The sequence below is a fragment of the Molossus molossus genome, unplaced genomic scaffold (genome assembly GCF_014108415.1).
Source record: "Molossus molossus isolate mMolMol1 unplaced genomic scaffold, mMolMol1.p scaffold_m16_p_12, whole genome shotgun sequence".
In the NCBI taxonomy this organism is placed as follows: Eukaryota; Metazoa; Chordata; class Mammalia; order Chiroptera; family Molossidae; genus Molossus; species Molossus molossus.
This window is the reverse complement of record NW_023425347.1, coordinates 55,778,551-55,792,451: the sequence shown is the minus strand read 5'-3', so window position 1 is coordinate 55,792,451 and position 13,901 is coordinate 55,778,551. Positions and strand designations below refer to the sequence as shown.

Here is a 13,901-nt window from a genome sequence, read left to right as displayed (position 1 = left end):
ATTTTTCCATTGATTTTCAGATAGAGTGGAGGGGGGGGGGGGACACATAGATATGAGAGAGCCACATCGATTGGTTGCCTCCTATATGACCCCAACCCGTGCTGAGGGAGCGAACCTGCAACCCAGGTACGTGCCCTTGGCTGGGAATCGAACCTGTGACCCTTGGTACATGGGCTGACGCTCCAGCCGCTGAGCCAAACCAGCCAGGGCAGCAGTTTCATATATATTATCCACTTAATCAAGAAATGTTTGCTGGCGGGCTCCAGAGCTGTAGATACAGGGTTCATGCTCTTACAAGGCATACTCTCTCCCAGAATTATATGGTGAGTTGCTGAGGAATGAGCCTGTCATCTTGCATATCAGAGTACCTCCACCTCTCAGCCATATTCCATTCATGATGTGTATAATCACAAACAACTCCATGAGGCAGGCAGAGTCTTCTACTTCCATCTCAAGGAGGCAACTGAGCCCAGGGTGGTTAAGTCTTGCCAGAGCCCCACGAATGGACATGTTAGATCTGCACTGAGTCCCAGTGATCATTCCAGGGCCCCGGGTTGCTGTAAACCACAGTGCTTGGTCCACAGGAAGCCTCTGTAAATAGTAGTAGCTACTGAGTATTCAGTCAATGCCAGTTGCTACTCTAATTGCTACTGTCGAGTGGGAAGGATGGCAACACTGGAGCGTTGGAACTCATCCGAGGCTGCTCTTGAAGGAACATTCTCTCTAGAGCATTTGCATCCTAACTGAAAACTGAAAAAGCAAAAATAAAGTTCATATTTTCTAGTTGAGAAATAATGATGAAAGCAAATTAGTTGTCTGACTCGATGTTTTAAAGTTTGCATGTGGACTAATATTTTTTCCCTGAAATCCATTTAAACGGTAGTCTCCCCTTATCCGTGGGGGATATATCCCAAGATCCCCAGTGGGTTCCTGAAAATGCGGATAGTACCAAACCCTACAGGTACTATGTTTTTTTCCTTTGCGTGCATGCCTATGATAAAGTTTAATTATAGATTAGAATAGTAAGAGATTAACAATAATAAGTGATAGTAAAATGGAATAGTTGTGACAGTACACTGCAGTACACGTTAGTGAATGTGGTCGCTCTCTCCGTATCGCATTGCACTGTACTCCTCCTTCCTGTGCGGAAGTGAAGTGACTGACGGAGGCATTGTGATGTGGCCCATGACGCCACCATTGACCCCGCGATGTGTCAGAGGAGGACCGTCAGCTTCGAGTGGTCCTGGGTCATCCAGCCTCGACAACGGCAGTGGTTGGATGTCAGGAGCAGATGTCAATGGCTGGGGAAACTTAATGTTTTCAGACTGCAGTTGACCGTGGGTAACTGAAACAATGGAAAGTGAAACCACAGATAAGAGGGGACTGCTGTGCTTATTTGTAAAATAATTAAAATAGCACGTGCTCATTGTCCTTAAGTAAGTTAGTGGGTTTATTGTTGTGAATAAATTAGGTGTTCAGTGAACTGAATATTTTAGAAATTAGAAAAAATGTTTTGAAAAAATGTTTTTTTGTGTTGTTGTTTTTTATCCTCACCTGAGGACATTTTTCCATTTTTTGTTCAGATAGAGCGGGAGGGAGAGAGAGGAAGAGAGAAAGACAGAAACATTGACATGAAAGAGACACATCAAGTGGCTGCCTCCTGCATGACCCAACCAGGGCCTGGGACAAACTGCAACCGAGGTTCATGCCCTTAGCAGGAACCGAACTCGGGTCTCTCTGGACCACAGGCCTGACGCTCTAACCGCTGAACCAAACTGGCCAGGGCTGACAAAATGTTTTGAAATGTTACCACAGTAGATATTTGATAATTGTCCTTTGAACTAAATTGAATGCAATTGAATCTTTTCAGTTGGTGGTTTTTAAAAATGTCTGTCAATAAAATCCTCCAGTATTCATATTTATACTTTGATTTAGAGATAGTTGATGTCCAGTGATTTCATATCAGCATCACTTGATTTTAATAAAACCATACTCCAAACAGTCACTCTGTTTTTTTTAAGTAAAGTTATAAAATTAAGCTGGAAAAATGTCAAAATCTCTGCTAGTGCATGCTCTCAAGTGATCGAGCCTGTGCCTCACCGAGTCATAACAAATCTTTAAGGGTAACTGGTGATCAGCCCTCCACAGAAACATCTGACTCTCCGGAGTCCAGAGTCAGTCCTGGTTCTAAATGCAAACGCTCTGGGGTCCGTAATTCAGCCTAGGCAGGTGCCCTCTCGGTGCGGACCGTGGAACAGATTGTTCCGTAAGATTGCCACATCTCAGGAGACAAGTCTTTACAGGAGCACTAGATGATTAGGCCAAGTAATTTGGGAAAACCCGTTGCTGTATTTATTTTTACAAGCCAGATGCCAGCGCGAAGCGCATTCTTTTACAAAAATAAAGGGGGTTTGGATAAAAAGAAAGGTCCAGGGCCACAAATGAAACCAGGAGAGTATTTTACAGTTTTATGAGTAGAAAATTTCCTTTATTTACCTTCTATGATGTTTCAGGGGGGAAAAAAGAAAAACAGTTTAGCTGCTCAAAGTGCAAAATATAAACTGGGAAAGAGTTTTAAGTTATGTCCAGAGTACAATGAAGACCTTAAAACTGCCCGTCTGGTGTGGCTCAGTGGTTGAGCATCACCCCATGCACCAAGAGGTCGGTGGTTTGATTCCCGGTCAGGGCACATGCCCAGGTTGTGGGCCCGATCCCCAGTGGGGGCATGCAGGAGGCAGCCATTCGATGTTCTCTCTCATTGATGTTTCTATCTATCTCTCCCTTTCCCTTCCTCTCTCTAAAATCAATAAAGAAAAAAAAATTTTTTTGAGACCTTACAACCAGGACTTCGAGGGACTTTGTGTCTGAGGGCATGGAGGGGGTGACAGTGCCATGGGTGGGGGACATGCAGTCCCTGCTCACCACCCTGTTTCGTTCATAAGGAGTCTTTAGGAGCCCTTAGTTAGACTGCTTTGATGAACACTGAGTGATAACCAGATGTGAACATGTGGGATTAGTTAAGAGAGGAGGAATTAACTAATGCACTAAATAAGCCATCACACAGGGCTGGGATGAGGAGAAGGTGGAGGTGGTCATGGTGCATATTCCGGCCCAAGACTGGCCTCAAAGAAGCATGCAATCCACAGATATTTACTGAGCACCTACTACGAGCCGCTACTGTTCTAGGAACTAAGGATACAGCAGTGAAAGAAACAGGCAGATTCCGCTCTGTCTCTCAGGGAGGTTACACTCCTATTGCGAGGAGGAACCGAACCATGCCAGGAAGGCGTACTTGCTTAAGAAGAAATAGAAAGCAGAGTCTGAGAGAGTTAGTGAAGTGAGGGAGCAAGCCACCGTCTATCTGAGAGAACTGTTCCAAACAAAGGGGACAGCCAGTGTGAAGGCTTCATGACAGAAACAAGCTTGGTGTAATCAAGGAGTAGCAAAGAGTCTTAGAAATGGATTGAGGATGGCGTTAAGATCAGTTTATCCTCCCCTTACGTGTGGGAGCCCCGTGGGTGCTGTGTAGGTACTGCTCAGGCATGGAGAGCCGGTGCTCACGGGGAACCACAGCACGTCCTGTGTGCGGGCCGTGAGGAGAAAAGGCCCTGCCCCCAAGAAGCGCCGAGCGGGCCTGGGGAGAGGTTTGGAGAGAACTGGAGACTGAGGCATGACTAGCTAACTAGACGACAAGTAGCAGGACCCTGACCTCCCCATTTCTCCTGTTTGTTTGAACAGCTCTGCTTAGCAGCACCAGAAGAAGAAGTGTGGAAAATGTGGAATCAGATCTGTTTGTTCAGTTTTTACATTTCAGATGATTAAGTGAAATGTTAAATGAAACCAAATCTATATTTCTGTCAATGTGAGGCAGTGAAGGAAAATAAACTCCAACCCCTGGTGTAGACAAGGGAAGAGTAAGACAAGTGAGCCCAGCTCCTTCGCACCCACTCTCCTCCTCATCGCCACGAGCAGTCCCTCAGAGGCCCTCGGAGCTGAGGGGTCCAGAGAGGGGCCACGGAGCCGGAGAGCCCAGGAGCACAAGGCCCGAATCGGCCCTCGGAGCTGAGGGGTCCAGAGAGGGGCCACGGAGCCGGAGAGCCCAGGAGCACAAGGCCCGTATCGGACCTCGGAGCTGAGGGGTCCAGAGAGGGGCCACGGAGCTGGAGAGCCCAGGAGCACAAGGCCCGTATCGGCCCTCGGAGCTGAGGGGTCCAGAGAGGGGCCACGGAGCCGGAGAGCCCAGGAGCACAAGGCCCGAATCGGCCCTCGGAGCTGAGGGGTCCAGAGAGGGGCCACGGAGCTGGAGAGCCCAGGAGCACAAGGCCCGAATCGGACCTCGGAGCTGAGCGTTCAGGCAGCTGTCTCATCCACATCCACCGAGAGCCAGGCCCGTGGGGCACCACGAGCGCTGTGCTGGGACCGTGCACGAAGGCCTGGGGTGTCCAGAGAGGCACTTCCAAATGTCCGGTTAGAACAGGCTTCCCGAAGAAGCAACATGGATCTCAAAGTCAGGCCAGCAGGATTTCATTGACTTTGATGTTTTTGTTGTTGTTTTTAAAACAGTTTATTCATTGTCCTGGCCAATTTGGCTCAGCAGTTAGAACATCAGCCTGCAGATGGAGGGATTGTGAGTTTGGGTTCCGGTCAATGGCATGTACCTGGGTTGTAGGTTTGATCCCCGGCTTTGGTCAGGGTCATGCAGGAGGAGGCAGCCAATCAATGTGTCTCTCTCACATTGATTTTTCTCTCTTTCTCTTCTTCCTTTCCTTCTACTCTATAATAAACAAATAAAACCCAGTGTATTCATTGTTCATCTGCTAAAATCATCTAAGAGCCATGCTCTAGATCAGGATCTCATCCTTGGCACTACTGACGTTGGGGCTGGATAATTCTTTGTTGCAGGGGCTGCCCTGTGCATTCTAGGATGTTCGGTGGCATCTCTGGCCTCTACCTACTAGACGCCAGTAGCCCCTGTGCCCACAGTTGTAGTGAAAGCCAAAAATGTCTCCAGACCTTGCCAGGCGTCCCCTGGGGTGCAGACGTGCCCCGCTGTGAGAACCACGGTCCAGAAAAGGAAGTCCCGGGCCAGGCCTGATCGACTCGCAGCCGCTAGGTCTGCCAGAGTGAAGCTCTTCAGGTGAACAGTTGGTCTCATTTTTCACTGAAGCTTGAACAGTGGAAAACAGGTAGCTGGAAGATGTTAGGTTAGCTATGCAAAAGAACTTTCTGCTAAAAAGTTACTAAGAATGCCCAGCTAGTGTGGCTCAGTGGTTGAGCATCGACCCATTCACCAAGAGGTCACCCGGTCAGGGCCCATGCTCAGGTTGTGGGCCAAATCCCCAGCGGTGGGGGGCATACAGGAGGTGGCCGATGATGTTCTCTCTCATCAATGTTTCCATCTCTCTCTCCCTTTCCTTTCCTCTCTCTCCCAAATCAATAAAGAAAAAAAAAGTAAGAACTTGGAAAACCTCATTGCAGTAGTTATAAAATCTCTTCCACTGTAGATATGTGAGTAAAAACAAAACCTCATTAACCTACTTATTAAAAACAAAGGTTAATCTGCATTAGAGGACAAAGTCAGAAATCATTGGTTTTTTTTTAAAATATATATATAATTACAACTTCAATACTTTTAAGTACAATTAGCAGTTTTAAATTTGCTTGAAAATGTTTGGCAGTAGATGTTTCTCGAGGCTTTGATAAGTGTAGAACAAATTATTTGTATTTAGTATGGTAATTGAATGTAAATGACTTCCACATACATGCCTATAAATAGTACGCTTTCAAAAATGGAGCCAGTGTTCTGCTGGTTTCTTAATGGACACGGCTAGTTTTTTTCATGTTACTGAACATATGGACTTCCATTCTGCTATTATTTGAATTAACACAGATTCTAAATTAGTTGGGTCTCACTTCAAAAAAAAAGAGAGAGAGGTTTTATCTAAAAGGAGGGAAAGAATGAACATTTATTGAGCACCTATTATGTGCCAGGCATTGGACTAGGCAGTTCTCAACCAGGGGTGATTTTGCCTTCCAGGAGCCATTTTACAATGTCCAGAGACAGTTGGTTATCACAGCTGGAGGAGTAGGGTACTATGGGTGGTGTCTTGTGGGTACAAGCCAGGGATGCTGCTTAACATCTTGTAACGCACAGGACATACCCACGACAATGAATTATCCAGCCCAAAACATCAGTAGCACTGAGGTTGAGAAACCCTGGCTAGGCTGTGTCTTCTCTCGTTTAATCCTTAGGACATTCCTTACAAAATCCTTACAAGCATTCATCCCCTATTGTAGATGAAGAAACTGAGGCTCAGGGGTAATGGAACTTGCCCGAGATCCTACAACTAGTAAATGCGGAAGTTCAGGTTCAGGTCCATTATTCGCATACGACCATTCCAACAACAATGTGAGAAGAGTGTCATTGTCCCGTGTCAGAGGAGAACACTGAGGTTCATTGGGCAGCATGTTTTGATGACCCCATGGTTGGTCATCTCTCCCACAGCCAGCTGCTCTCCCATAGGGAGTTTATTTGTCATTGTTATTTTTACTTAAAGCCATGCGTGGTGGGACTTTGCAAGGCGCCTACTGATAAGTCAAAAAAGGAAAATCACAAATTTTGTGCCCAGACCTGTGCTAAACAATACAGCATGAAGCCCGGCATGCCTTATCCCGTTATGGATCACACATTCTTGGTGAACCGACATGGTCATTGTTTTCTTCTATTTGGTTCTATTTCCAGTTGTTTCCTTCTATTTTTCTAAATGTGTTGTTTTTTCCTGCCTCATTCCTCTGTGCATGTGACAGGAGTCTAGGAGGCCTTGCCCCCAGAGGTTCCTCCCCCCAGAGGCCCCGCTCTGCCACAGTGGAGGGGCATGCAGTTGACAGATTGTGTCGCCTGATGAACTTGAGTTTTCTCATCTGAAATGGGGACAGTAACACTTCTCACATGGTTGTCGGAAGGATCATATGAGACTAGTCGCAGAAGTGCCATTTTTTTTGCGTTCTAGTAAGTGCTTTACGTGTATTATCTCATTTAATTTTTAGAATATCCTTTCCAAGTGGAGGCTGGCCCCGCTCTCTCGGTGAGGACAGTGAGGCGCAGAAAGGTCACAGGCTGAGTGTGTGTGGTCAGTAAGGAGCGGAGCCAGCATCTGAACGTAGGCTGTCTGTGAGGCCCGGGCTCAACCACAGCGCCCTCCGCCAGAGCCGTGCAGAGGGGAGGTTGCTCAGGGGCCGTGGAAACCGTTTAGGTGATTAGAAGCCTGTGTGTGCACCCGCCAGCCTTCCCGGGGCAATCACGACCCACTCCGCCAGTTTATCACTGACATGATCTTTCTGAGGTGCCTATTAGAGTTCACTCTTGTGTTTTCCTAACTTTAAACAGAGGCCTTACCAAAAAAGTCTGGCTTTTTTAATAAATTGTTGGAACACATTTTAAAGTGGTAGCCAATCAAGTGCTTTTCTTGATTTGTACAGATTTTTTTTCATCCATTAACTTCTTAAATTTCTATTTTAAGCCCTTCACTTAGAGCTGATTATAATAACTCATATTTACAAATATAATTGTTCTGGGCCTTACTTCTGAGGTCTTTTCAAATTTGGTCTCACTGTGTTCCTGAGTGGAATAATCATTCATGAGGTGGGGGTGGAGAAAGAACCTATTTCTGTAGCCACCCCTGTGTTCTGAGGGGTGCAGTCACAAATAGTCAGCATCCGTGGTCAAAGTTTGGCCCTGTGCTAAATCGTAATCATTTTAATGGCAAATAAATGGCATGTTTAATTATATTAACAGTTTTGTACATTTTGGTTTGATTTGGGCATCATATTTTCGCCATCTTTTTTTCTTTTTTTAATCACTGTTTAGCTGTAAGTGCTAGGTCACAAAACGAGATCACTGTGGTCTAGCAACATCTCAAATAACTAGACCTTTCGAACAACCAGATGTTGCCAGCACCCCACCTCTAGGATGAAGGAGAAAGTGACATGGGCAGAAGCTGGCCATGGAAATAACTGGAGGTTCTAAGTCCTGGGCAAGTCACATTAGGTGAGCCCCCACTCTCCATCCATCCCACTCTCCACGCACCCCAATGCAGTATCTTTTTTTTATCCTCACCCAAGGACATTTTTACATTTATCCTCAGATAGAGCAGGAGGGAGAGAGAGAAACATCGATGTGAGAGAGACACATCAAGTGGCTGCCACCCACACGACCCCAACTGCCAGGGACAAACCACAACCAAGGTACGTGCCCTTAGTGGGAACTGAACCCGGGACTCTCTGGTCTGCAGGCCGACGCTCTAACCACTGAGCCAAACCGGCCAGGGCCCAATGAAGTATCTTAAAACAAGAAAGGAGTGGGGTGTTGACCACTGATGACAGTCCTGAAGGGGGAAATCAGGGAGAAGATGGATATCCCGTGTCCTGGGGTTTGAGCTTACAGGAGACAAGAGGAAATGCCAACTAGTTTCAAGAACCTTCTGTTTATATGGGTCACCCTTACAGGATCATAAGCATCCCTTGGGAAAATTATTTAAAATAGTGTGTAGGACCCCTATCCTAGTTCTACTAAATCTAAAATTTCAGTAGAACTGGGGAAAATGCATTTTTAAATAGCCAGGGGATCGGGGACCCCCCTAGACCTGCCGAATCAGAATCTCTGGGGCTTAGATCAGGGTCTAGGAAAGTGGAAGAAGCTCCAGATTTCATTCTGATGTAAACCCCTGCTTTACAGGTGCTCTAGGGTCACTCTCTTTCCTTACTGTGTTTGGGAGCATGGCACCTTCCTCCCGCTCTAGCCTGGTGGTCCTCAGAGTCCGGGGGCAGCCCACGTGCAGCTGGTTAAAGATGGACATTCCTGGATCCCACCCTGGACTTCTGAATCAGATCTTGGGGGGTAATTCCTGGCACTCGGCATCTTTCGCCTACCCTCTTAGCTGCACCTTCTGGACACCCCAGTTTGAGAGGCACCGCCCTAGAGCTCACTCTGAGTTCCATCAGAACATAGGCAGCCCAGGCTCTTGCACCTTGTGGATCAGCTCCAACCTGCCACCTTGACGTGAGAGCAGCTTCAGGGTTGCAGTTTGCCCAGCACACTGCCTGTTTCTTTCGGTCCTCACGGTCCCAAGAGGCTGTCGTACCTGGAATCATTACATATGAAGAAAATGAGGTTCCAAGAGGATAAGTAACTTCTCTGGGCTCATCCCATACTCTGAGCAGAGTTTGGTCTCAATTCACATCTTTTTGACTCAAGTCCTGAGCTTCATCCCTATGCTAACAATTTTGTACGCAGGTTTACACAGCAGGTTCATGCCTGGGACCCTGGGGTCTCTGAGCTCTAGAACCCTGTAAGAGAGGCAAAACAGGCACTATCCCCACCTAAAGTGATAAAACAGTGTCACTGAGGGATTATGTCTTCACTCAGGGTTGCAGGGCGCACCATGATACGTTTCGGTACTGACGTGCATCTTCTGTTCCCACCGCCGATGCAGAAACACAGCCACAGGGTCTGTAAGAGGCACAGCTGGCAACGGATGATTCTCTTGTGTTCATCAACCCTACTGCAAGGCAGGAGGAAATGTCCCTTGATAGAGTGACAGATTTTATTCTTTAACTTTACGTCATACAGTATGCTAAGCACAATTGGCAGGGGGTTCAGGGAGGGTCCCAGGGTTAATGAAAAGACATTTTCTGCCCTCAAGGTGTTTACAGTCAAGTAGGAAATAGACTTAAATGATTTCGAAAATTTTCAACCTGAAGTATTCACATTAACTTTCACTTGCTGCTAAAAAATCTAGTAAAGTAGGTCATTCCATTCAGTTGACAATTAATATTTGGCAACACCCCCTGTGTACCAAGCACTGTGGCAGATGCTGGGTATACAAAGATTACAGGACGGTCACTGCACCCAAGGGACAACGAGCTGTTGATGCTTTGGGGGTGTGTGGTACCAAATGAAAGTAACTCCTGAAGATGAGCCTTCTCCCCGTCCAAAACCTCTACATCCAGTCCCAGACTCCCCAATGGGCAAAGTAAGACACCCCCCTTTTTTAGAGAAATAGCAGTACAGAAGAATTAATGAAAATCATTGGGAAAGAATGTGATATTTCAAAAACATTGTAATGGTCATTGTGGGAGAAAGTAGAGCTTTGTTGAACTTGCTTGCAGTTTTTCCTTCCTTCTTGTCTTCCCCCTCTTCCTTCTCTTCCTTCCTTCCTTCCTTCCTTCCTTCCTTCCTTCCTTCCTTCCTTCCTTCCTTCCATCCATTCATTCATGATATGGTGGGTAGGACGGGAAGGGAATGTGTTGTCATTTTGGGCCTCTGACCTCCACGGGTCTTACTCTGGCCCTGCCAACAGATACAACTCAGGCCAGAGATGACCCTACACACCACTTGTGGACTTGAAACCTGTTTCCGTGTGCTGCCACCAAATAATATCTCTGAATGGCATTTAGAATGTGGGCTGCAATTAGCAAATTGTTAGTACCTTTGATCTGGGTAGCCCCCCAAATTCAGAGGGACCTGTTCCATGTTAAGCACTGAAAGTACTTACACTTGAAGGTCTCAGGCATACTGTATTTGGAAGCCTATCTTCCTCATGGTATTGGATCCTAAGATCGGATCATCATCATTACAGACCTGCATTCTCTAGGTTGCCATGGGGTGAAGGAAATTAAGCCAGTTGCCATGTACGGCAGGCCTTAAATAACTCTGAGCTGCAAAATGATTGTGATGTTTAAAGTCTTCCTGTGTTTCCCTTTTGCCCTCGGGACAAAGCACAGACTCCTTTCCTGATTTAAAAAGGCATTCCTAATCTGTCCTGTCCTTCTTTGCCCCTCCGGCCTCTTCGACCTTACCCCGATCTCCAGCCCCTCTGTGCTCAGAATCCCGAACTGCTCTCGGCTCTCTCTCGCTCAGCAGTCTTCGCACATGCTGTTCCTTCCGCCTGGAACATTCTCATTCCTGCTCTTTCCGCTCACTCTCACTTTAGACATCACTTCCTCTGGGAAGCCGTTGCTGCACCCTCCTCTCCCATGACAAGCTCACACATCCTCCTCCATGCACCCCAGGCCCCTGTCTTTGTCCCTTCTGCATGTGACTGTCCGACTGCTCCCCGAAGCTAAGCATTCTCCATAAGTGCAATAGGCACATACCGACAAGAATTCGTGGAATGAACAACTGAGCAAGTGAAATTAATATTAGTGGGTCAATTCTTCTAATATTCAGAGCAACGAAGACAGCTCTTTTCTCCGATGCCTAATCTGAAATCCAACCATTCTCCTCTTAGTCTTATTTTCTATTTTAACCAGATTCCTTGCTTATAAATATATGGTAGTGTGGGAAGAGAGATCCCTAGAGGAGGCAAGCACTATTTCCTCCATTCGACATTGAGAAACCTGCAGGTCAGAGACAGCAAGTAACTTTTCCACGGTCGCACAGCCTATCGAGTGGAGAGAGCTGGGTTTGAATCCAGGGCTGTCTCACTTCAAACACCCAGGGCAGGCAGCCAGTGAGTACACAGCTGGGATTAGAACTCAGGTCTTCTCATTCCTCTACTACTTGCTTCTTGCCAGAAAAGCAGGATAACTAATAGGGGTTGGTTTTGTTTTGAATTTCAAGGTTAGTATTCAGTATAGGTCAAATGTATCAAATGGAAAATCCTCTGGTGTTCATTGGCTTCGTACATATTCCTTCACTTCCCTCGTGAGGGTGAGGCTTCGGTGCCCCTCATTTCACCGGGTGAGAGGTGGAGGCAAGGAAGTCTCGACCCGCTCACAGGCCCACGTGTCCTGGGAGAAGAGTGCAGAGCAGTGCCGAGGAGCGCAGAGTAGGAAGGAGTACGGGAATCTGTTAGGAGGAGTGGAGTCAAGACCTTTAACTTTAAACCATTAAAAACAAAACAAAAACAAAAAAAACTTTCATATCATATTTTTGTGAGCCCAGGTAATTTCTGAGTTTCTGATCCAAATCTTTTCCTCCATAATGTCTGCTAAGAGACTCAGAAGAGAGAGAGAGAGAGAGAGAGAGAGAGAGAGAGAGAGAGAGAGAGAGAGAGAGAGAGAGAAAATAAAGGACAATGATGCCTTTTAGAAACCTGTTCCAAATCCTTGTCTCTTTCTTGTGTCAGAAACCTGTTGTCAGCCCCTGGAGCTCCCCGGAGATTTCCTTAGCAGCCACATTCTTGTGTTTTTACTAAACTCTTATAAGAGAATGTTTTACTTCTAGGAGCCAGCTTTAAGAAAGCGAATCAGTGTAGGAATACATTTGGTTGTAATTTTTGTCAGTGCTGCCATCTGACAGGGTTTGAGGATGCTTCCATTTCTGCTGGGATAATAGCTTTGTTATCTGCAGAGATCTGCAAGAGCCCGACAACACAGGAAATCTGTGTCTTAGCCCCTGCTCCAAATTTAGCTCATGCATTACCCTAAAATTGGGTTTACACAAGGAAAATTACTTTAGTGCTAATCCAGTTGACTTGTAAGTAAATTTAGCGTCCCCAGGTTCCTAGTCCCACACTCTAAACTGATTCCAAAGGCAGCTGTGTAATCTTCCCTCGCTGCTCATGGACTCGGGACGCAGGTGTCCGACGACCGGGTCAGTCTCCTTGTCCATTTAGGGAGTTGTCCTGCAAGCTGGTGGCCCCGCAGTCACTCACTGCTCCGTGAGCCCGGGGTGGGCTTGGAGAAGGCAGCTCCCTCTGCTCATTCCACATCCCTGTGCCTCCATCTGTAAAGTCCTGGTGCCACATAGAGGGGGGAAGGCAAATTAAATTCTTTGAACCCATTAACAGAAAACTTGTGGGGTAAAATCCTATGATTAAAAGTAACAAAATCTTCCCAAGTTACATTTTCCCTTGTAACCATGTGTTAGATCTGGGTTCACTTTCCACAACGTACAAACCAGTCAAATGGGATGGTTTTTAAGACTTGTTTACAGTGGTTTACCCAAAGCTCATCAATAAAAAGTCCTTATGTTTCCAAAACCTGGTCAGCTTTCATCAACAGCCCCAGAAAGTGGTGTGGTTCGCATGACGAGCCTTCCAGGAATGCCAGCCCGGAGCCTCGGGTTCCAGTGCGCAGCAGAGGGTGCCCTGCGCGAGGGGAACCGGAGGGGGCGGGGGCCAGTGGGGAGGTCTGATCTGTGGCCCCTCAGTTCATAGGCCATGAGTTTGTATGAAACAGGCCTGTCTAAGTGGATTGGCCCACGTGGAATAGCTAATACTTATTAATTGCTTGTCATGTGTCAAGAATTGTTCTAAGTGCCCTTGTGGCTAAGGGCTATTGTGTTTATGGAATCCTCATGATAATCATAGGACGTAGGTAAAGGTATTATCCTCAACTGAGGCACAGAAGAAAGGTTAAGTTGTCCAAGTCACATAGCTAAAAATTGGCAGAGCTAGGATTCAAATCTAGGCGTTCTGTCATGATGGCCGGGAATCAGACGATCATAGGAACTTGTCCTGGTCTTGGGAGAGCTGTGTGTTGACTCAGGGGCACCCAAAATGCCTCATTCCTAAGTCTAGTGGTTTCTTCTCCATTGCCTGTATTGTTTATCTTTGTACAACGAGACCTGCTGATTACACTTTCTTTGCTTGTGTTTTTTCACCTGTCTCTCCACCTCTCTGACACTATCTTTTTAGTATGCTCTGCTAGTTCCTCTTTATCTTTCAACCTTTATTTGTGGACTCCTCTACGAGTTCCTGTCCCTGCCCTTCCTCCTGACTCCACCGTTGAATCTCCCCTTTATTCCCGGCTGAACGCCTCAGTTCCTGTAGCTTCAAATGCCCACTCTCGAAGGCTGGCTGACATTTGCCAGTCAAGCCTGACACTTTGTGAACTTGAGACCTGCATTTCCTTGGCGTGGCCCCAGAGACAGCCTGCCAGCATTTCCCATGCCGCCT

General features: G+C 46.7%; 1 protein-coding gene across 2 annotated transcripts in view; it reads left to right on the top strand.

The window, feature by feature from the left end:
• Positions 1 to 13,901, top strand: part of ROR1 (receptor tyrosine kinase like orphan receptor 1) — a 378,939-nt gene that overhangs the window by 301,352 nt on the left and 63,686 nt on the right. The gene's annotated exons all lie outside the window — the stretch shown is intronic.